The sequence below is a fragment of the Pongo abelii genome, chromosome 20, assembly GCF_028885655.2.
Source record: "Pongo abelii isolate AG06213 chromosome 20, NHGRI_mPonAbe1-v2.0_pri, whole genome shotgun sequence".
NCBI classification, from domain to species: domain Eukaryota; kingdom Metazoa; phylum Chordata; class Mammalia; order Primates; family Hominidae; genus Pongo; species Pongo abelii.
In genome coordinates this window covers 33,992,976-34,017,721 of record NC_072005.2, presented here as the reverse complement: position 1 = coordinate 34,017,721, position 24,746 = coordinate 33,992,976, and the positions used below count along the sequence as shown (strand labels likewise).

The 24,746-nt window shown below is 41.7% G+C and overlaps 1 long non-coding RNA gene across 10 annotated transcripts in view; it reads left to right on the top strand.

Annotated features, from left to right (window-relative positions):
* The first annotated feature begins 5,316 nt into the window (after positions 1–5,316).
* The window catches only part of LOC112130190 (uncharacterized), a 277,700-nt gene continuing 258,270 nt past the window's right edge, over positions 5,317–24,746 (top strand). For 8 of the 10 annotated variants that reach the window (XR_010138469.1, XR_010138473.1, XR_010138472.1 and 5 more), the window contains exons 1-6: positions 5,317–5,441; positions 6,671–6,873; positions 8,685–8,799; positions 10,223–10,437; positions 10,892–11,052; positions 13,422–13,605. This is a non-coding gene — a long non-coding RNA (uncharacterized LOC112130190). The remainder of the gene's footprint in view (positions 5,442–6,670; positions 6,874–8,684; positions 8,800–10,222; positions 10,438–10,891; positions 11,053–13,421; positions 13,606–24,746) is intronic. The other 2 variants (XR_010138470.1, XR_010138467.1) reach the window with 1 other exon arrangement.

The following is a 24,746-nucleotide window of genomic DNA, read 5'->3' as shown; positions in this document are numbered from 1 at the left end:
TTTATCCACTGTTGGTAGGAATGTTTGTTTGGCCACTTTGGGAAACAGTTTAGAGATTTCTCAAAGGACTAAATATAAAACAATCATTCAACCCAGCAGTCCTATTATTGGGTATATACCAAAAGGAAAAGAAATCATTCTACCTAAAAGACACCTGCACTCGTATGATCATTGCAGCACTGTTCACAATAGGAAAGACATGGAATCAACCTGGGTGCCTATCAGTGGTGGACTGGATAAAGATAGTGTACTGCATATATACCATGGAATATTACACAGCAATAAAAAAGACTGAAATCGTCCCCTTTGCAGCAGTATGAATGCAGCCAGAGGCCATTATCCTAAGCAAACTAATGCAGAAATAGAAATGCATGTATTGCATGTTCTCACTTATAAGTGGGAGCTAAACATTGGGTTTACATGGACATAAAGATGAGAACAATAGGCACTGGTGACTCCAGAAAGTGGAAGAAAAGGAGGAGGGCAAGGGTTGAAAAACTACCCACTGGGTACTGATATGGTTTGGCTCTGTGTCCCCATCCAAATCTCATGTGAAATTGTAATCTCCATGTATCAAGAGAGGGAAGTGGTGGGAGGTGATTGGATCATAGGGGCAGATTTCCCTTTTGCAGTTCTCATGATGGTGTGTCCTCACAAGATCTGGTTGTTTAAAAGTATGTGCTGCTGCTGGCCTCCTCCTCCTCCTCCTCCTCCACCACCTCCTCCTCCTCCTCCTCCACCTCCTTCACCTCCACCTCCTCCTCATCCTTCTTCTTTCTCCTTCTCCTTCTTTCTCTCTCTCTCCTGCCAAGTAAGATGTGACTTGCTTCCCCTTCGCCTTCCTCCATGATTGTAAGTTTCCTGAGGCCTCCCCAGTCATGCAGAACTGTGAGTCAATTAAACCTCTTTTCTTTATAAATTACCCAGTCTCAAGTGGTTATTTATAGCAGTGTGAAAACTGAAAAATACAGGTACTATGTTCACTATTTGGGTGTCGGGATCAATAGAAACCCAAACCTCAGCATCATGCAAAATGTCCTTGCAAGAATCCCACATCTGTGCCCTTGAATCTAAAATTTAAAAGAAAAAGGACAGACACACACACAGATACAAACAGTATTCATTTAGTTTTTCCCTTTACTAAATCGGTCCTAGTGGTAGGTGCCAGCAACGCAATGAGGAACATGACACGTTGCCTTCAAAGAGTGCACAGCCTCTGTGACAATGCACCATGCAGACTAAGTCTTAGATGTCTCAAACTGGTGGTCTGCAGATAGGTTTTATTTGGCGGGCATACTGTTTGAATTTTTAAAAACTAGATGTTAACATTTTAATATGGAAATTGTCTCATTACATTTAGCTTTATGGCTTCTCTTGGAAGGTCCACGTGGCAACATTGTCTCATTTCCTGCCCACTGGAGAAACAGCAGCACTCACCTCTCTGCTTTGTGTCTTTGGTCTAGACTTTCGATATTGAAGTTTGAGACCCCTAGACCAGGACCAGCAAGAGGAGAGCAGTCAATTCTGAAGGGCTGGGGCAGGTGGAGGCTTGAGTGTGACTTCCTAGATGCTGTCCCAGCAGCCCTAGGGGAGATGGTGGCAGCCCACACAGGCCATGGTCGGGAGTGGGACATGGTGAGAGACATCTAAACTGGAGGATGGGCTGTGCTTAGGCGTGGCTTTGCAGGATTGTGGAGGTGGAGGTGAACCACAGGTAAGAACCCCAGGTCAAGTTTTCCAGCAGGAATATGAAAATTAAACAGCCTCAGGAGAGACATGAGTTCTGATGGCCTTTGCATCAAATGTGAATGATGTCACTTGGGGACTGTGGAACTTGTCGAACACAGATTCTGATCCAGCAGCTCTGGGGGATGGGTTGGGGAGGGAGGGAGGGGCTCTGTATTTCTAACAAGCTCCTGGTCCCTGGACTACATTTTCAGTAGTTGGAGCTTGGAACAGAAATTGCAATCTGGTGGGCCATGGGCCAATTTGGCCCAGGAAGTAAAGTTTTTCTGGCTTACATGGTATTTAATTTTTTAAAAAATTAGTTGCTAACAGTTTAAAATCAAGTGTTTTGCATAAAATCTGAATTTGTTCCTCCTTCATTTTTTGTCACATCATTGAATTTTCTTTTATTTTTTGCATTTTTTATAATTGAAATTTGCTTGTGAATTCATTTTTTTTTTTTAGTTTTTCATCATGTGCAGGCTGGGACATTGGGTGTCTTATTTGCCCTGTTACCCTAGAAGGTAGAACAATGTCTGACACACAGTCTATTCTATATATATATTTATTATTTGACAAATAAATGAGCAAATCTACTTTCTTGCATGAATCACCATAACCTGCACTAGGCCTTCTGTAGCATATGCCCCTGGGAATCACCTAGGTTTAGAGAATCTGAGAGACAGGAAGAAAAACAAAGGCAAGAAAGAGTACAGTAGTGCCCCCTTATCCTTGGGGACACTACTGTACTCTCACTGTGCTGTTCCAAGACCCCCAGTGAATGCCTGAAATTACAAATAGTAGCAAACCCACCAAACCCTATATATACTGTACTATGCTTTTTTGATCTGATAATTGAGATGGCCACTGAGTGATATTGGGGCCCAGAAACTGATACCCCAAACCACAGTGCTGTGTCATGGTGAGCTGAAGAAGCAGCCTCAAGGTCTCTCTGACCTTCACTATCCTGTCTTCCAATCCTCTGTCTCTCACAAAGCACAGATGAAGTTCTCTGAAGTTCCCTTTTCTGCCTAAAGCCTGAACCACCAAAGAAGGAAACAATTACCTTGGGTTTCTTCCCTGAATTTTAATTAACTGAATTTATATTGCAGGAAGAAAGACGGGAGTTTTTCAATACCCCTGGACGGACTTTTGTCATAAACCATTGTCTGCTCTGTGGGCTCAACAGACTTTGTCCCAGGTCATTGTATGTTCTTTAAGCCCATGGAATTCTCCCCCCATACCCCTCAATCATCCACACTTCCTCACCTCCCTTTGCCCTAAGAAGAATGGTGTACAACCACCTCTACCCCACTGCCTGGTGCGGTCATCCTGTGTGATATCCCCAACCCCGTGCATGTGAATACATTTGTATGCCTTTTCTCATATTAATCTGCCTTTTGTTGGTTGATTTTCAGCAAACCTTCAAGGGTGAAGGAGAAGTTTTCCTTTGGCCTTGACAGTGACTACCAGATGCGTAGCGTATACAGTGTGGGCACTTGTGGACGAAGGAATGAGTCTTGCTACTCAGAACAGCTCACAATTTGAAACTTATAATTTATTTCTGGAATTTTCATTCAATCCTTTCAGACCACAGTTTGACTCAGGTACTGTAGTCAGAGAACTAGAATGGAGATGAAGAGAGAGGATGCAGAGGGTAAGGAAGGAAAGAGCACAGGTGGTTGGTCAGCCAGGTCAGTGCTGTGGGGTGGAGGTCGGGGGCCTCAGGAGGGGCTGCTGGCCTTCAAGAAAGCAGGAGAGGGAGGCACTGTACTGAAAAGTCTGGGGCTACCAAGAAGGGAAGCAAAAGGGCAGTTTCTCAGGGTTGAAGTTGGGCTTTGGGAAGGTTTTAGGGGGAGCGCAGATATTTGTGAGCCTATGTTTAAACAGAGTAAGGACCCAGTAGTGATAAAAAGAGCAAAGATATAAAAAAGACGGAATAGCAGTAGGTGATGTCCACCTTAGGGTGAGTAGAAGGTTGTGATAGGCTACAAGGGAAGAGATTGAAAAGGAGGAAGAAAAATCCTTTCTTTAGGATATGGAGGGGCAGGGAAAGAAAACTCCCAAGAAATATGTGCTTCTAACAGGTCTCCACTCAGGGAGAGACTCTAAAAACCTCTGATAGAATCTGAACAAGTAGGGAATATGTGGCGACACCGGTTTGGAAATGAGAAGGGCTGTGTCTAGCAAATGTATCCCATGTAATCAATAGTTTCTCCTTAATGGAGTTTGCAATAGCATTGGTATTTTGTCTGACCCTGTTGCCTCCTGTTTCTTTCAAATAATTTTCTAGAAGCACTGGTTTGAGTCATATCTTGATGTTTGAAGAAATATTTGGTAATTGAATAAGAAGAGAGCTCTGTTCGCTCCAGTGATGATGAAAATGGTTAAGGAGAAATGCTGCCACTTGTGAGGTTTATGGGCGGGAGGGTTAAACGGGAAAATTATGAAAAAGCTACCTTAGTCCTCAAGGCCCGTTGTTAGTCCTAATTTTATTGTTTTCTGTGTTTTCACCTTATGGTGCACAATAAATATTTGTTCAGTGAACAAATAAATGTAAGGTCGGACTCTGCACACAAGTCAAAGAAATCTTGTTTCCTGGCAAAGCTGGCTGAATTAAGTGCAGGTTTCCACAATCACCTCTCCTGGCTCCGTTTTATTTCAGCTGTAGGGGATCTGAGAGACTGTAGCCCAGGTTTTCCATCAAACCAGTAAGTGGAAATATTTCCCTACGAGAAGGCTGCACTGGGTGTCATGTCCAGGCTCCTGGCCTCCTGTGGACTTACCCCGCCTGGTGTCCTGTTGACCTGGGCTATCTCAGGTTGCTCTCATCAGCCTGGCAGTGAGGGCCTGACAGAGGCACTAAAGGGTTTCTTCTGGAGTCTGGCTGATTTCCCCTCCTGGCTTTGCCTAGTTGGATCGGAGAAGTCACTTCACTTCCCGTTGACTCCATTAGTTCTCTGTAAAATGGGTATAATAATAGTTCCTCTCTCACGGGATGGTTTTTGAAGATTAAATAAGATAATTCAGGTAAAGCATGCAGGAGGGTGTCTCGCACACAGGTACTCGGTAAATGTTAGCCATTATTATTGGAAGATTATTGGAAGCTGTAGCCTTTGATCAATAATAAAAAAAAAATACTACATTTGACATTCTTTGAAAATACACCGTGCGTGTGCGTGTGTGTGCTGAGGAGAGAGAGAGACTGGTTTGGTGGTGGAATTTTCTGGCCATGGGGGGCCAGCATCCTGACACAGGTGAGGTGCACCTGAAATGGGAAATGATTTGCCCAAGGCAGTGCCCCTAGGAATAGCCGAAGTCCGTCTAAACACCATGTCTTCTGACTCTCAATCCAGTGTCTTTCCCACTCTCCCTCATTTTCAGCCATGGCTTGCTCGTTTTTCAAAAATCATCTCCAAGGATGTCCCAGTTCAACTTCGCCCCAGTTGCTCCAGCGCAGCCCCACGCCAGAGCTTGAGCGAGAGCAGCAGTCCGCCTGCCGGGAGGGGGCGCTCGGCGGGGCGGCGGCGCGGCGGGGCGGGGCTCTCACGGGTACGAGCTCCACCGCCCGTCCAATCAGAGGCGCCGCGCCGTCGCGTTTCTGTCCCGGGGACCGTCCGCGGGAATTTGAAGTGCCTGACTGGGCGGCCGGGAGACGGAGTCTCGGGGTCGCGTGCACCTGGGCGGCCGGGGCGGCGCCAGTGCCCGGGAGGAAGGTGAGCGCCCGCCGGGCCGGGCCAGGAAGCGCTCCCGAGTGAGGCCTGGGCGTCCAGACCCTCGGGGGTCGCCCGGGCCGGGGCCTCGGGACCCGGCGGGCCAGGACGTCGGGGTCGGGAAGGACCCGGGGCGGGGCTTCCCTCTCTGCCTCAGCTTCCCCGAGACTGCAGGGAGCTGGGCTGCGCCAGGGGCTCCCCACCTGTGTGGGCTTCAAGGAACTTCCGCGAGCTGTGGAGCGAGGGCTCCGCTTTTCCAGCTCCATCTCCACGGAGATCTGAGCCATTCGCTCTCCCGAAGAAAAAGGCAGCTGGAACCCTGGGCCCACGCAGCTGTCCTGATCGCCCAGGGCAGAGCGACCCCAAGTCGGGCGAGCAGCCTGCGGACGGGGTCCAGAAATGGAACCGGGTCCCCTCGTTCTCGGTCCTTTCTGCTTCCTCACTCCTCAGGCAGATTCCTTACCCTCCCCGTTCCCCCGCCCCCGACATTTTAAACTGGGTCACGTTTTTACTTTAACACGTTCAGTTGTATCGTGTAAAGAGCTGCCGCGAAGTGAGAAGGCATAAGTGTGACTTAATTCCACCACTGACCCACCTTTCCAACTAGCAAAGGTCTCTGGGCCGCAGTTTTCCCATCTAAAGACTGAGCCAGTGGCTGTCCTTGTGGTGAAGACGCAGTGAAACACTGTGCGAAGGGGAATATTTTTAAAATGGCTGTAAAGAAAGAAAAATTCTAAATAATATCACCTATGTGGAAAATAAAGCAGAACTGAGAGAAAAAGAGCAGCGCGGTGGTTGCTAGGGGCTGCAAGTGGGAGAAATGGGGAAGATGTGGGTCAAAGGGTACAAAGTTGAGTAAGTTCTGGGGATCTAGCGTGCAGCTTGGTAACTAGTTAATGACACTACTGTGTACTTGAAATTTGCCGAGAGTGAAACGTGTTCTTAGCGCACAGATGCGAGGTGATGGAAATGTTAATTTGCTTTATGGTGGCAATCATTTCATAATGTATATCAAAACATCACGTACACCTTAGATTATACAATATTTTTATTTACTTCAGTAAAGCTGGAAAAACAAAATAGCTGTAAAGAGTGGTGCTGAAGTAAGGTATATTTAACAAATATACATATATACTGTGTAATTGGCACTGTAGTAAATGGTTAACAAGTAATTTATTTAATTCTCTTAATTTAATTGAAGTAGGCGTACTATTTTTATCTTCTCTTTATAGGCAAGAAAACTGAGGCACAGAGAGATTGTCACACAGCCAGTAAGGTGTTGATGCCCTCTAAGGCTCATGCGTGTCAGTGTTTGTGAACAGTAGTAGACCCTTGCCTGCTTTGATCATCTCATCTGTGGAATCAAGTAATTCTGGGGGCCTGAGCCGGGACAAAGGAATGGAAGGAAGGAGAAAGGGAAAGGAGAAAATCAAAGGTGATGAGGGAAGAAAGACTGCTGCTAATTACCGTCTCAGACACCTTCCTTGAAACCACCTTCGGAAACTACTCTGCCAGTCTAAGTGCTACCCTCAGCATTGCTTATTTAGTAGTCATTTCGTTTTTGTTTGTTTGTTTGTTTTTTTTTTTTTTGAGACAGAGTCTGGCTCTGTCGCCCAGGCTGGAGTGCAGTGGCACGATCTCGGCTCATTGCAAGCTCCACCTCCCGGATTCACGCCATTCTCCTGCCTCAGCCTCCCGAGTAGCTGGGGCTACAGGCGCCTGCCACCACGCCTAGCTAATTTTTTGTATTTTTAGTAGAGGCGGGGTTTCACTGTGTTAGCCAGGATGGTCTCGATCTCCTGACCTCGTGATCCGCCTGCCTCGGCCTCCCAAAGTGCTGGGATTACAGGCGTGAGCCACCGTGCCCGGCCGTCATTTAGTTTTTTAAAAACATCTTATTACACAGAATTAGATATGCCACTGGCTGAATCATGCCTTATGAAACATAATTACATACAGCCCAAACCTAATGTGATTTGCATTTTCTGATCTTTTCCTTAGACACAGTCATTGAAATTAATGAGGAGGAACCTAGTAGTCTTAGTGAAGTAAACCTTATGCATTATTAAGAATCTCTCATCCCTGTTTATTGAGGAGCCATTGGCAGACTGATATTATAGAAAATAAAGAGAGGCTTCAACCCGTTGGAGAGGGACTATAGGAAATCAACTCTCTCTTTTAATGGTGCTTTATGGAAGTGTTTGGGAGAAAAAAAATAACAGATACTTGACTATTATAACTTGCTAACTATAGTAAAGATAGTTACTTCTAGGGAGAAGAACTTAGGTGGTTTCCACTGGATTAAAAAACAACCTTATTTCTCTGCTTTCACCCAAATCCCCACATAACAACAAAAACCTAACTTGTGAAAGATCTTAAGCTCTTACTGTTTTTAAGTAGAACTTGGATTTTCAGATATTTTTTAAGTTTGTAAAGCTGTTTCTTCTGACAATAATAGAGATAAGTAGAGCATTCATACTCAAATCCTTGTTGGTTTGGAATTTCAAGCAAGGATGTGAAGACAGAAGCACTCTACCAGCACTGGAAGTATCTGGGATACTTGTGCCTGCTTATTGTTTTTGTTTTTTTAGGTTGCTTTCAAAATGAAGGTTCACGCAGTGATTCTAACTGTCTTGATAAGCCAGGTTCTAGTTTACAAAGTTTTATTCCAGAAGGAAAAAAGCCACTTCACCTAGAAATTTTGCAAACAAATCAACTTTTACTCTGTGAGTAATCCAGGGCCTATCAAGACTACATTTTAGGTGAGTAGATTCTCTTTTTTGTTTCTTTTCTGCTTTTTTTTTTTTGTGTGTGATAGAGTCTTGCTCTGTCACCGAGGCTGGAGGGCAGTGGCACGATCTTGGCTCACTGCAACCTCTGCTGCTTGGCTCAAGCCATCCTCCCACCTCAGCCTCTTGAGCAGCTGGGACTACAGGCATGCACCACTACACCTGGCTAATTTTTGTATTTTTTCTAAAGAGAGGGTTTTGCCATGTTGCCCAGGCTGGTCTTGAACTCCTGAGCTCTAGTGATCTGCCCACCTTGGCCTCCCAAAGTGCTGGATTACAGATGTGAGCCACTGTGCCTGGCCTTTTTTGCTCCTTTTATCTTTTTAGTTTATAAGTAGATTGTCTATCTCAGTCCCTCAGATTGCCAGTTGTTGGTTCAGAGAAAATGGATCTAAGTGGATTTATTAACTTCCCTCTGCTTTATGCATTCTCACTTCTTCCTGTGTTTTGTTTGTAGCTGACTGCAAGGCCTCTGAGGCACGGGAATTCACAGCTGAGTTCTTGGAGAAGGTCCTTGAGCCATCTGGATGGTGGGCAGTCTGGCACATAATGTGCTCAAGGTGCTGCTTGAGGTAAAGTTAATTTTGTTGTTAACACATTTGTCTCAAGCTATAAGCACTCTACTTCAGACTCTTAGAGCCAAAGTGCTTATTTTTAATTAAAGTTTATGAGCTGATTGAAATAGCATGTTTTTCACATCTAATTGCCATGGTGTAGGAAGTGTTCCGCAAATTTTAAAGGCAACTGAGGAGGAGCTACCAGGGAATTAAAGTGGCTTAAGTTTCAGCGTCCTTTGACAAGGGGAACTGGATTATAAACCTATGAAGTGGAGGAAGTATTTGAGATCGTTTAAAAAATGAGGAGGCCTAATTATGAAGTCAACAGTTTCCATTAATTTTTTACCTTCTTAGTTGTAGCCCATTAAGTAGCTCAAACCAAAGAGGCATTTTAAAACTATCCCATTTTTGCCTAGTAAATTTGTAGATATGTGGTTAATCTTTTGATAATATGTCTCATTGCAGAAAGTAAGAACAATCTTATTTTTCAACTGACTGGGCCTTTTACATTAAATTTGCACTCCAATTACAGCTGTGAATTTTTCTCAGTGTTTGTTAACTGAACCACAAAAAGTCCTGTTAAGCTAAAATGTTAAACCAGGGGGTGTGAATACAAGTTGTTGCTGCAGCTCCTTTAGAAAATGGCATTGCATACTGCAGTGATTCTGAACGAGGCAGTGGGTTGCAGCTGTTCCTTGTGAGTTTTTAAGTTCTGGATTATGCTGATATCTTCAGTTGAAGTTCCGGCCTTTTCATTGGGTTATGATAGTGCCTGCCCCTCCTGCCCCCATCATTTCTCTAAAAGCAGTCAAAGTCATTGTTTTAAAAGAGAAGTGTGCAATTTCACTGCTTAAAACTACTAATGCATTGCATTTACCAAGGGCCCCGTGTTGGCTTTATGGCTTCTCATCGTGCTGGAGAACATGTAAAATCCAAGCGCCTGATGCTGTATATGTCCTGGTGTTTTTGCCTTTCTCTCCTACCTCATCACTTACTGTTTCTCCCCCACTCCCAGTTTCCTCCCTTTGGCTCTAGCAAGAAGGACTGCCTTTCTGCTCTTTCAGTGGCCAAGCCCATCTCGACCACAGGCCTTTTGCGTCTTCCCTGCTCTTTGAATGGCTGCTTCCTTTTCATTCTCAGCTCAGAGGTGACTTCCCCTGGCCATCCCAGCAAAACCAGATCACCACCCCTGCTAGTTACTCTCTGTCACCTACTCATCACTATCTTGTTTATTTACCCCCTTGATTACAATGTAAGTTCCACGAGCTAAAAGCGAGGCCTCTCTTGTTGATCCTTTATGGAAGGATAGAATTCCATAATGGAAGAAGCATCCCTGCCCCTATTGCATGCTTTAAAAAAATCAGGCTGTCAGTAGTGTTTTGTACGTGGAGCTGAATTTTCATTTCCATGTGTTAAGTCACATTATTTTACATTTTAGGTCATAGATGTGGACATTTCAGCCTTGAAGGCAGTGGTGCAGCTTGCTGAGCCATACCTCTGTGAATCTTGAGTGAGCACTTTCACCTTGGAGTGTATGAAAGAGCTCCTCGAGCTGAAGGAACATCAGTTGCCCCTGCAGGAGCTGGGTGGTGTTTGATGATTCTGGAGTGTTTGACCAGACAGCACTTGTAACTGAGCATGTCAGGTAGGAAGGTAAGTTGATAAAAATAACTTTGTGGCCAGAAACTTTGGATGAATTGAAGTAATTCTGGTCTGTGTTAGACCCAGCTTTAAAATTCAAACTGTAAACTTGGTCTTGGCAATATTTTAAAATATTCAATGATAGGATAATCTTTTTAAATTAAAAAAAAGTTTTAAATCATTTGGGATAATTTCAAACTCACAGAAAAGTTAACAAAAACAGTACAGTACAAAGCATTCCTGTTTGTCTTTTACCTAGTATCCCCAAATGTTAACAAAAGGTAGGGGATTCTTAATTTGGTTTGTGTATATTTAGAAACTGACTTAAAAGTTATGGATGCTAAGGCTTATGTTTGGTATATTTGAGTCTAAAAGGACAGAAAGAGGAAAGGAAAGAAAGCAAAGAAGTTTGTATGCCATGATGATGATGTACGCACTGATTAAACTAATACACATTTTCTTCAAGGAGGTATCTGGTCAGAGAAGGTGTTTTCTGAGGCTGCTTCCTGGATCTCTAGGGGTTGTGTTCCTGCCATTCAGCCTATTTGGCAGTTATTTCCACCTGTACAAGCAGACCCTTGTCCCTTACATGAGAAAGAAAGCCCACACCTGGATTCATATTAATAGGTATGATTTAAAATTTTTTTCAGATAAATCTTCTATCAGATAGTGCCTGATACAGATAGTTCTTTTGGATTTTCTATATAAGTATATTCACTGAAGAAGTCTACTTTTAGCCATGTAAAAATGGACTTATATTCCTCTAGTAAGTGGAAGACTGGCTAATGCAATGATCATAATGTTAATAATGTTGCTTGGTGTTTTGTAGTTTTGAAAGTACTTTCCTGTTTCTATACCATTAGTCAGTTAACCTGGTTTTGCCAAGCTTAGTTTAAATATTCAGTAAAGAAGCAGAGTGCCTCAGATGCCGCTTCCGACATCTTATGGACAATCTCTAATTGCATGCAAGAACATTTAACCCTGGGTATTCAGTATTAAGCCAAGCAATATAAATCTAAACTGGTTTCTGTCCAGGACCAAAATAACTCTGTTATGTTTCTCTTGCTTTAAAATAGTCTGTCAGTTGAAGCATTTGAAGGTGAAGGGATAACTGATGAGTTTAGGAAATTAGGAGAGAGGGTGCCAATCTCTATGGGTACAGAAGTTGGTAGAAAGACAAGTACCTGGAACTGGTAAGAGTTCCTGTTAAGGAAGAGGAGCCTGGTTACATTTACTCTCCATGTTGAGGACTCAGATTCTGGTCAGTGCCTAGAGAAGGTCAAATTATGAGGGTTTTCATTTGCCCATTGATTCAATAAGTGTGGAGTGCTGGGTTCTCAGTTGAGGGTAGGGTATGACTGGTGCACAAAACCAACACCCTCGTCAGGGAGCTGCCAGTCTAAAGGTGGGAGGTGAAGCTTTATGGAATAGTCACATAAGGATGCAGATGTGATTGGAAGCGGCCGTGAGCACCATGAAGAATTGCAGAGTGTCCTAAGACTGGGTCAGGTTGCTGTTCTGTGCTTATTTCCTGAGGAAATGACATTCTAATTTGGGTGTAAAAGGTGAAAGGAGTGGCAGGTGAAAGGGGTGGCAGAGATGGGGGAACAGGTTCAGGAACTCAGTGGGTTTAAGGAGCTGCAAGGTCAGTGTGGCCAGAACACAGTGCTGGGAGAGTCCTGTGGACTCTCAACCAGGGTAGAGAGGTTGGCAGGGCTCAGACGGTGCAGGGCTCTGTCAACCAGTGAATCATTTTGTAAGAGCATGAAAAGCCATTGAGGGATTTTTATTCTGGGGTCAATATGACTTGCTTTGTGTTTTAAAAGGTTCATTCTGGCTGTTGTGTGGAAAACAAATGGAGGGAGATGGAATAGGGAGGTGGGGATATGGAGGGGTCTAGAGTGGGAATATAGAGGGGTCTAGAATGGGGTTATGGAGAGATCTAGAGTGGTGGATATGGAGAGGTCTAGAGTCGGGATATGGAGAGCACTAGAGTGGGGGATATGGAGGGATCTAGAGTGGGGATATGGAGGGGTATAGAGTGGGGATATGGAGGGGTCTAGAGTGGGGATATATGGAGGGGTCTAGAGTGAGGATATGGAGGGGTCTAGAGTGGGGGATATGGAGGGGTCTAGAGTGGGGATATGGAGGGGTCTAGAGTGGGGATATGGAGGGGTCTAGAGTGGGGATATGGAGGGGTCTAGAGTGGGGATATGGAGGGGTCTAGAGTGGGGATATGGAGGGATCTAGAATGAATATATGGAGGGGGATGTGGCAGATATGGAGAGGTCCAGAGTGGGGATATGGAGAGGTCTAGAATGGGGATATGGAGAGGTCTAGAATGGGGACACGGAGGGGTCTAGAGTGGGGATATGGGGGGGTCTAGAGTGGGGACATGGAGGGGTCTAGAGTGAGGATATAGAGGGGTCTAGAGTGGGGTTGGAGGCTTATTGAGAAAGTAGAATAGCTGGGCCTTGGTTGTCGAGCAGTTATGGGGATGAGACGAGTGGATGTGGAAGTCAAGGCTGATACTCATGTTTCTGGCTTAAAGGAATAAAGACTGGGGAGTTGCAGATGTGAATGATGTGTAAGTGCCTGGCATGGTACTGGTGAGGAGGATATCTGAGCTGAGTCATGGGATGTAAATACAGGCTTACGAGGTGGAGAAGGAAGACACTTCCGGCAGTCTGACCAACATGTTACACGGAGGTTAGAAAGAGCTTGTGAAATTGACAGTTTACCCACAAGGGCTCTCAGGCAAGGGAGGTAGTTGGAGTTAAATTATGAATCCATGTTGTATTACCACGTTTAGGACTTCGTTTTGAGGGCAGCAAAGAACTGGCAGAGGTTTTTTTGAATTGAGTAAAGGCATGCTTAGATTCATTAAAAAAAAAAAAAAAAAAATAGACTCTAGAGGGTGAAGAGACTGACAGCCCAATCCATAAGAATTAAAAGATGGCTGGCTTCATTTTTAGTGCTCCTTTCTTTTCACACAGAACTTTTTGAAAGAGTTATATATAGTCACAGACAGACAGTCTGTACTTCTTGGCATCCCAGTAGCACTACCACTCCGACTTCACCATGAAAATTGTGCTCAAGATTATCAAGGACTTGCATGTTCTCAAATCCAGTTGACACTTCTCTGATCTCATCCTGCTTGACCTCTTGACTGTATTCTAGGTATTTGATCATTTCTATTTTTTTATTTTTTTATTTTTAATTTTTGTGGGTACTTAATAGGTTTATATATTTATGGGTTACATGAGATGTTTTGATACAGGCATGCAATGTGAAATAATCACATCATGGAGAATGGTGTATCCTTCCTTCAAGTGCTTATCCTTTGTGTTATAAACAATCCAATTAGACTCTTTTCGTTCTTTTAAAATGTACAATTATGTTATTATTGACTATAGTCACTCTGTTATACTGTCAACTAATAGGTTCTATTCATTCTTTCTAATTAACCATCCCTACCTTCCCCTCATCCCCCAGCTACTCTTTTAGCATGTAGTAACCATCCTTCTACCTTCTCTCTCCATAAGCTTAATTGTTTTGATTATTAGATCCCACAAATAAGTGAGAACATGCATGTTTGTGTTTCTGTGCCTGGCTTATTTCACTTAACATAATGATCGCCAGTTTGATCCATGTTGTTGCAAATGATTCATTCTTTTTTATGGCTGAATAGTATTCCATTGTGTAGAAGTCCTACATTTTCTTTATCCATTCATCTGTTGATGGACACTTAGATTGCTGCCAGATCCCAGCTGTTGTAAACAGTGCTACAAATAAATGTAGGAGTGCAGGTATCTTTTCAGTATACTTATTTTCCTTCTTTTGGATATATACCCAGGAGTGGGATTGCTGGATGATATGGTAGCTCCATTTTTAGTTTTTTGAGGAACTGCCAAACTGTTCTCCATAGTTATTTTACTAATTTACATTCTCACCAACAGTGTAGGATGGTTCCCTTTTCTTTTTCTTTTTTTCTTTTTTTTTGAGATGGAGTTTCCTTCCTGTTGCCCAGGCTGTAGTGCAATGGCGTGATCTCTGCTCACCACAACCTCCGCCTTCCAGGTTCAAGTGATTCTCCTGCCTCAGCCTCCCAAGTAGCTGGGATTACAGGCATGCGCCACTATGCCCAGCTAATTTTGTATTTTTAGTAGAGACGGGGTTTCTCCATGTTGGTCAGGCTGGTCTCGAACTTCCAACCTCCAGTGATCCACCCGCCTTGGCCTCCTAAAGTGGTGGGATTACAGGCATGAGGCACTGTGCCTGGCCTGGTTCCCTTTTCTTAACATCTTCGCCAGCATTTGTTATCGCCTGTCTTTTGGATATAAGCCATTTTAACTGGGGTGAGATGATATCTCATTGTAGTCTTAATTTGCATTGCTCTGGTGAGCAATGACGTTGAGCACCTTTTCATATGCCTGTTTGCCATTCGTATGTCTTGTTTTGAGAAATGGCTATTCAAATCTTTTGCCCATTTTTTGATGATTAGATTTTTTCCTATAGAGTTGTTTGCAGCCACGTGTATATTCTGGTTATTAATTTCTTGTCAGATGGGTAGTTTGCAAATATTTTCTCCCATTCCATGGGTTGTCTCTTCACTTTGTTGATTGTGTCGTTTGCTATGCAGAAGCTTTTTAACTTGATGTGATCCCATCTGTCCATTTCTGCTTTGGTTGCCTGTACTTGTAGGGTATTACTCAATAAGTTTTTGCCCAGACCAATGTTCTAGGGAAAACCCTAATGTTTTCTTTTTTTTTTTTTAATTAATTTATTATTATTATACTAATGTTTTCTTGTAGTAGTTTTATAGTTTAAGGGTTTTTTTTTTAATAATTTAAGGTTTTAGATTTAAGTCTTCATTTTGATTTGATTTGTGTGTATAGTGAGAGATAGGAGTCTAGTTTCTGTCTTCTGCATATAGATAACCAGTTTTCCCAGCACCAGTTATTGAAGAAGCTGTCTTTTTCCCAGTGTATGTTCTTGGCACCTTTGTGGAAAATGAGTTCACTGTATGTGTGGGGATTTGTTTTTTGGTTCTGTATTCTTCATCATTGGTTTATGTGTCTGTTTTTATGCCCGTCCCTGAAGTTTGGTTACTATAGCTCTGTAATATAATCACGAGGTCAGGAGATCGAGACCATCCTGGCTAACACGGTGAAACCCCCTATCTACTAAAAATACAAAAAATTATCTGGGCACGGTGGCGGGTGCCTGTAGTCCCAGCTACTCGGGAGGCTAAGGCAGGAGAATGGCGCGAACCCAGGAGGCGGAGCTTGCAGTGAGCCGAGATTGGGCCACTGCACTCCAGCCTGGGCGACAGAGCGAGACTCCATCTCAAAAAAAAATAAATAAATAAAATTAAAGTCAGGTAATGTGATTCTTCCAGTTTTGTTCTTTTTCCTTATGATAGCACTGATCTGTAGATTGCTTTGGGTAGTATGGACATTTTAACAGAATTGCTTCTTCCATTCCATGAACATGGAATATTTTTCCTTTTTTGGTGTTCTCTTTCTTTCATCAGTGTTTTATAGTTTTCGTTATAATCTTTCACTTCTTTGGGTAGTTCCTAGGTATTTAATTTTATGTGTAACTATTTTAAATGGGGTTACTTAAATTTTTTTCAGATTGTTCACTGTTGGCATATAAAAATGCTACTGATTTTTATATATTGATTTTGTATTCTGTGACTTGACTGAATTTATCACTTCTAGTAGTTTTTGGGTGGAATCTTTAGGTTTTTTTTCAAATATAAGATCATATCACCTGCAAACAAGGTAATTTGACTTCTTCCATTCCAATTTGGATGCCCTTTATATCCTCTTGTCTGATTACTGTAGCTAGGACTTATAGTACTGTGGTGAATAACAGTGGTGAAAGTGGGCATCCTTGTGTTCCAAATCTTAGAGGAAAGACTTTCAGTTCTCCACATTCAGTATGATAAGAGCTATGGGTCTGATGTATATGGCTTTTATTATGTTGAGATATGTTCCTTCTATACCCAGCTTTTTGAGAGTTTTTATCATGAAGGGATGTTGAATTTTATGAAATGCCTTTTCAGCATCAATTGAAATGATCATATGGTTTTTATCCTTCATTCTGTTGATATGATATGTCACATTGATTTGTATATGTTGAACCATGCGTGCATCATGGGGATAAATTACATTTGGTCATGATGAATGATCTAATATATTAGCGAATTTGGTTTGGTAATGTTGAGAATTTTTCAATCAGTATTCATCAGAGATATTGGCCTGTAGTTTTCTTTCTTTTTTTTCTTTTCTTTTCTTTTCTTTTTTTTGATGTGTCTTTGTCTGATTTTGATATCAGGGTAATACTGGTCTTGTAGAATGAGTTTGGAAGTATTCCCTCCTCCTCTATTTTTTGGAATAGTTTGAGGAGGATTGGTAAAACTCAGCAGTGAAGCCATCAGTCCCGAGCTTTTCTTTACTGGGAGATTTTTTATTATAGCTTCGATATTGTTACTTGTTATTGGTCCATTCAGGTTTTAGATTTCTTCCTGATTGAATCTTGATTGGTTGTATATATCTAGGAATTTGTCCATTTCTTCTGTGTTTTCTGATTTATTGGTATATAGTTGCCTATACTATCCAACAATGATACTAGGAATCAAATTCTTTGAATTTCTGCGATATCAGTTGTAATGTCTCCTTTTTCATTTTTGATTTTATTTATTCGTATCTTTTTTTTTTTTTTAGTTTGGCTATGTCAATTTTGTGTAACTTTTTAAAAAACAACCTTTTGTTTCATTGATGTTTTGTATTTTCATTTCAGTTTTATTTGTGTCTGCGCTGATCTTTATTATTTATTTTCTTCTAATTTTGGGTTTGGTTTGCTCTTGCTTTTCTAGTTCTTTAAGATGCATTGTTGATTATTTATGTGGAGTTCTTCCTCTTTTTGATGTAGGCACTTATAGCTATAAACTTTCCTTTGAGTACTGCTTTTACTGTATCCCACAGGTTTTGCTATATTGTATTTCCATTATGATTTGTTTCAAGAAATTGTTCAATTTTCTTCTTAATTTCTTCATTAACTCACTGGTCATTTAGGCGCATATTGTTTAATTTCCATGTATTTGCATAGTTTCCAAAATTCCTCGTTTTTGATTTCTAGTTTTATTCTATTGTGGTCAGAGAAGATGCTTGATATTATCTCAGTTTTTTTGAATGTTTGAAGACTTGTTTTGATACCTAACATATGACCTATCCTTAAGAAGGATTTGAATAAACTTGCAACCCCCATTTCTTTCCCTACCTGTGCTTTAAGACCAATAACTCTTAGAATTACCCTTTTGAAGCTATTTTCTACATCCTGTAGACATGCTTCGTTGTTTATTCTTTCTTCTCCTCTGACTGTGTATTTTCAAATAGCTTGTATTCAAGCTCACTATTCTTTCTTCTGCTTGATCAATTATGGTAGTAATGGACTCTGTTGCATTCTTCAGTATGCCAATTGCATTTTTCAAATCCATAATTTCTGCTCGATTCTTTTTAATTATTTCAGTCTCTTTGTTAAATTTATCTGATAGAATTCTGCATTTCTTTTCTGTGTTGCCTTGAATTTTCTTGAGTTTTCTCAAAACAGCTATTTTGAATTCTCTGTTTGAAAGGTCATGTATCGCTGTTTTTTCAGGAAGAGCCCTGGTGTGTTATTTAGTTCATTTGGTGAGGTTTTTTTTTTCTGGAATGTCTTGATTCTTGTAGGTGTTCATCTGTGTCTGGGCATTGAAGAGTTAAGTACTTAATTGTAGTCTTCACTGTCTGGATTTGTTTGTACTCGTCTTTCTTGGGAAGGCTTTCCAGATATTTCAAGAGACTTGAGTGTTTTGATCTAAGCTGTACCTGCTTTAGGGGGTACTCCAAGTCCAGTAACACTATGGTTCTTGAAGACTCATAGAGGTACTGCCTTCATGGTCTTGGGCAAGATCTGGGAGAATTCTCTGGATTACCAGGCAGAGACTCTTGTTCTCTTCCCTTACTTTCTCCCAAGCAGAGTTTCTCTTCTGAGTCACCTAAAGTTGGGGGTGGAGTGACACAACCACCCCTGTGGCCACCACCACTGTGACCGCACTGGGTCAGACCTGAAGCCAGCACAGCACTGAGTCTCACCCAAGGCCTACTGTAATGACATCCTGGCTACTGCCTATGTTTGCCCAAGAACCTGGGGCTTAACAGTCAGCAAGTGATGAAGCCAGCCAGGTCTGTGTCCTTCCCTTCAGGGTGATGAGGTCCCCCAGGCTCCAGGTGGATCCAGAGGTGTCGTCTTGAAGTCAAGGACTAGAATCAAAGCCTTAGACGTCTACCTGGTGTTCTGTTGTACTGTGGCTGAGCTGACACTCAAACCACAAGATGCAGTCCTTCCTACTCTTCTGCCCACTTTCCAAAAGCAGAGGAGCCTCACCCTGTAGCTACCACCATCCCAGGCCATCAGGACTACTGCCAGACTATTGCTGATGTTCCCGTAAGGCCCCAGGTCTCTCGACTCAGTTGGTGGTGAATGCTGCCTGGCCTGGGACTCACCCTTCAGGGCAGTGGGCTTCCCTCCCTCTGACCCAGGACAGGTCCAGAAATGCCATTCAAGAATCAAGTCCCAGAATTAGGGACACTAATAGCCCGCTGGGTACTCTACCCTGCTGTGGCTGTGCTAGTACCTAAGGTGCAAGACGAAGTCCCCTTTACTTTTCCCTCTGCTTTTCTCAAGCTGAAGGAAACTTGGCCTGTGGCCCACCACAGCTGGGAATGTGCTGAGTCTCCCCTGAAGCCAGCAAGTCTCAGTGGCTCACCAAGGCCCTTGACGTAGTACCTGGGTATAGCTGCTGGTTATTCAGGGTCCAAGGGGTCTTCAGTTGGCAGGCGATGAATGCTGGCAGGACTGGGTCCTTTCCTTCAAAGCTGTGGGTTCCTTGTAACCCAGGATGTGTCTAGAAATGTCATTGGGGGTTGGGAGTTAGGGCCTGGAATGCAAGGTGGGGAAGCCTCACAACTCTGGCTGGTGACCCATCCTGCTGTGGCTGAGCTGGTATCCAAGACGGAAGATGAAGACCTCCCCACTCTTCCCCCTCCTCTTCTCAAGCGGAGGGAAGGGGTCTCCTTTAGAGCTGTGAGCTATGCAGTCTGGGTTTAGGGGAGGGGTGATGCCAGCACTCCTGTAGACACCCCAGCTGATGTCTCAGTAGGTTGTGTGCCCCCACCAAGTCCACTGTGTCTCTGCGTCTCTGGGCCCAGTTCAGCCCTAGGACTCACCTAAGAGTCGCAGTCCTTATGGCCTAGTGTGCCTGTCAAGTTTACTTAGAGACACAAAGTGCTTTAGCCCTCAGTGGCAAGGTTTGCAGGATCTCAAGTTTGGACTGCTGGGATGAGTGATTCCACTCTGGCTAGGGCTGGTTTAAATGCCGCATCCATAAGTGAGCGTCAGCTGAGTTTGGTCTAGTTTTCCTTTCTGCTGTAGCAGGACAGCTCAGTTTAATGCCTCACAATTGCAGTGCTCTCCCTGCTGCAGCACCCAGATATGCTCTCTGTACCACACAGGATGGTGGGTGAGGGGTGGCATTGGTGATTCAAGACTGTTTTTTCTATCTCTTCCATGCATCTTTTCAGTGATATAAAGTTAAAACCAGGTGCTATAGGTGCTCACGTGATTTTTAGTTCTTACCAAGTTGTTTTTCTGTGTGGATAGTTGTTAAATTGGTGTCCTTGCACAGAGGATGATCAGAGGAGCCTTCTTTTCCAGTACCTTGCTCCGCCTCCTCCATTCCCATCTTAACACACTCTCCTCTCAGCCTCTATGACAGCACTGTTCATTTGGTGTCTCACCGGCTTGGTTTTCTAATCATCTTGCCTAGAGCTCTTCTCTCATGCTCTAACTTTTTAGAGTGTTCGAGTTACCAAGGGATCAATCCTATTACTCTTCTTTTTCTAATCTACTCTACCTTGGAAGCACATTATAATAACTTGGGGATTTTCCTTATAGACACATCCAACCACTACATGAAGAAGGAATGATAGAATATCCATATTTTGTAACCACTAATGAAATAAAGGTTGTAGGCAGTGATCCTCAATGACTGCTATAATCTTTAGGTGAAAAACTAATAGAGAACTTTATAGTGAATGAATCAGGCTGACAACACCTGAATCCATTGATCAGTCTTAACCTCACAAAAAGAGATGGCTAGGCGTTATAGAAGTCTTCACTTACTGTTGTCGACAGGTTCTTGGAAACTTCAACTTTAAGCGAAATTACAAAACCAATGTTACCACAGGCTAATAGATACAAACAAAAGTTAAAGTTCCTATGGCCTATTTCTGGTCACAAAAACATCACCAGACTTCTAAATAAAGACCAAAAACAATTTTAATCTTGAACATTGAAATAAATGTGAATCCTGTATACATGTAAGAAAGATTAATAAAAACAAAATAATTATTTACCCAATTTTTGGTGAATCAGTGAGTCACAGCCGTCATGGTGGTGGTTGGTCAAATTGAGGAATAAATGTCGGCAAAGTAAAAATTTTAAGGAGTACCCTTTACCACCACGTGGTTCAAACCGTCACCAACTTGATGGACTCGCTGAGCGATTTTATACTGCATTGTTTATTGTTGTGCATTTGTATGATTATTGTCTAATTTAAGATTTTTTATTTGACAATAATTCATATTCTTTCATTTTCCAACCTGCTTATTCCAGTTCAGGGATGCAGGTGGCCAAAACCTATCATGGCAGCTTAGGGTGCAAGATAGAAACCAGCATGAGACACAATGCCATTTCATCCCAGGGTGCACTCACACCCACACTCAGACTGGGACGATGTCGACACACCAGTTCAGCTAGCATGCTCACCTTTCGTATGCACATCTTTATGATGTGGGAAGCCAGGGTACCTGTAGAAAACCCATGCAGACATAGGAAAAACATGAAGACTCCACACAGACTGTGACTATGGCCAGGAATTGATGTTTATTCCCTTATATAGTGAAAGGCATTGAATGAAAGGCTGACATTAGAGGACATGCTGTATGTGCTTCCTGACGCAAGTACATCATACCTCACTTGAAGTATTCCTGCCAAAAAATCTTTCCTGAAGCCCATCAAGCTCTAGATCTTACTATCAGTTTACTAGAAAGAAAAGAAACAGAAAAACATGTTAAATGACCCTGTGGATAAGTAATCAACAAAATTCAGTGTGTGTGAAACTATTAAATAAATTACAAGGGTAAAAAGAGCAACGGGTAATGTATAGAATAAAAGTGATTTAGGAGACACATCTATTAAGGGCCACAGCTGGCCTTGCTTGGATCCTAATTTGAACAAGTCAACTGTAAAATAACAACAGCAAAAGAGAAAATTAGGAAAATTTGAGTACTGACTGGATATTTGGTAATATTAAGAAGTTAAAACTTTTTTAGCATACAGATTTATTTTAGAGCTACATACTATAAATTTGTGAATGATTTGATATATCTGAGATTTGCTTCAAAATAAGCCAAGGTCAGGATGGTGAGAGGAGAGGAGCAGAGGGTAGGTTGGTGAGGTAGAGATGAAATAAGATTGCTCCTAATTCTTGAAGTTGGCTGATGGATACATGATATTCATGATACTATTTTATCTGTTGTATGTTTAGAATTTTTTGTAATAAAAATTTGTTAAAGTGCTTAGAGAGCTTTAAAAAACATGTGGATGCTAACCCCCTTCCCTCCACAGATATCTGATTTATTGGTCTGGGATAGGGAATCAATTTTTTAAAGTATCCTGGGGGACCCTAATGTGCAACCAGGGTTGAGAACTGCTGCTTTATATTATGTCCCTAGATGATCTCATTTACTGCTTTAAAACTATTAATATGCTGACACCTCCCAGATTTATGTCTCTAGCCCTGACCTTTCCCTGGATCTCTGGGCCTGTATATTCCTCTGCACACTTGACATCATTACTGGGAGGTCAGGTAGGCACCTCAGCCTGAACAGGGCAAAGACACAACTCTTCATTTTCAACCCCAAACCTGTTTCTCTCCCAGTGTTTTCTATCTCAACAAATGGAACTACTATCTGCCCAGTTACAGACGGTCAATAAATACTACTTCTGATAAAAAGAAAGTTTTAAAAAAATGAATGTTATAGAAAACCCCTCTAGCTGATCCAAAGAAGGTCTTTATCTTGTGTGACTCAACTGATAACCATAGCAAATAATGCAGCATTCTCTGAGATACGAGAATTGCTTTGATTTATTCTTTAGCTCTCATCCCTCCAGAATCCTAACATTTGGAGCCAGTGATTAAATTTGAATGATATTAAGTTATTTTTCAGGTTTTTCTACCAGAACATTTGGAAGTGTTGGGATGAAGAAAAGGATGATGCATATGATTGTTTTGTCAGATGTGTTGAACCTAAATTGAGATTGTGTTTATTACTGACCTTGTACATATTGAAAAAATAGTTACCATGGCTTAATTTTACCTTTGTGAGACACACATGCGCATGCACGCACACCACACACACACACACACACACACACACACACACGCACATACTCTTACTCCAAGGGCCTATAGACAGAAATAGACCAATATACAAATAGTGCAACCCCTTTTCAAGTTATTAAATGAAACGAACAAGTGCAGAGAAACCTGCTCTAACTGTTTATAAACTGAGCCTAAAATCAGGAGGTTTGTGAACATCTATTTAATGACAATTGTTTGAAAAACAATGAACTTATTTGAATTATAGAGACTTTTGCTTTAAACTTTTAAATAATACTTTTTTTTAAAGTATATGGCTTTACTCTAAGTTCCTATAGTAAAACATACTAGGTTAAACTAACGGATGAATCCAAAATACCTAAACGCATTCTTCTAATTTATCATATTTTGACAAGGAAAAGCTTTTCCGTTCAAAAATACCAAAATTAATCATGCAACCTAAATTAAGTAGTTGTTCTATGCTGATCTTGTTACATGCGACACTTATCTTTCCACTAGATGGTGCTGTAAGACCAGTAATTTTCTCCTGTATTCATGAGCAGTAAATTAATAGGCAATGCTGCAATAAAATTAGAACTCACACTAAAAAGAATTGTAGAAGGTAATTTGTTTTTCCTATGTGAAAGATGATTTGACATTATGTAAGACAAGGCCTTTACATTTTCATGCAGTTTGATTTGATTTAGTAAGTTTCTCTTGGTTTAAATAGTAAATAATAACAAAATTTAAAAAAAATGAAAATCTGGTTAATGGTTCTACCTGGTTTACAATTATGTATGTCTGATTTCGGCTTTCATAAGTTGACTGTGATTTCTACCTTTCTAATTTTTCTATTGTGCATTTCCTATTTTTCTATAGTGTGTTCAGTACAATCCCAGAACCTCAAAAAGCTTGAATATTTTCTAGGTTTGATACACTTGCTCTTAAAGAGCAGTGATTGGTTTTGATCGAAATGGAATGTAATGGTAGGTGAATATAATGTATATCTGGCAAATTTGATCTGTATGTGGACAAAAAAAATTGTATTCTGATTTGAGAGCCTTGCATGTGTGGACAAGTAATGATCTCCATACATGCCTTGTACATCACTGGCAGATGGGACAGCATAAGGGAGGAATTGTCTTTAGTTACGGAGAAGAAACTGTGGCACTTGATGGAGAGACTGGAATGTTATCACATGTAGGCAGACTCTAAAAAGGTTCCTGGGCTAAGATAGGAGTAGAGCTATCAGCAGGCGAGATCAAATCACTGTCTTGATTTTGCACCATGTGGCAAATATTTTTCCTTTCTAATTCAAAACACACTACTTCAGAACTTAGGGGTCTGAAGATGAAGTTGATTCACTGGTTCTAGACTATAAAGTATCAATCTAATGAGAAGAAATAAGCTAACTTGCATGGATATTGGAAATGCTAAGAAACTTATTTTAAAATTTTAGTCTTAATCTTCACAACTTAATAGACCAGTGGTTTGGTTCATAATTTCTTATTTGCAAAGTAGATTTCTAGAATATCTTTAAATGAGTGTGGATAACCAAAGTAGACAAAATCCTTACTTTTTCAAGCTTTACCCAATCCATTTACTTGGAAAAGCAAGAAAATAAAATCTGTTCATTTTAAATATTGAGTGTTCACCATAATTTGATATGAATTAGGATTTCGTTCTGCTTTCCGCCCTCCCCATCTTCTTAAGAGCATGACTAAGTTAAAAAAATAATAATCTAAGACAGTAGTTCTCAACCTTGGCTACACATTACATCTCTAGGGAACTTTAAAAAATACCTCTCCACTTTCAGAGACCAGTTTTT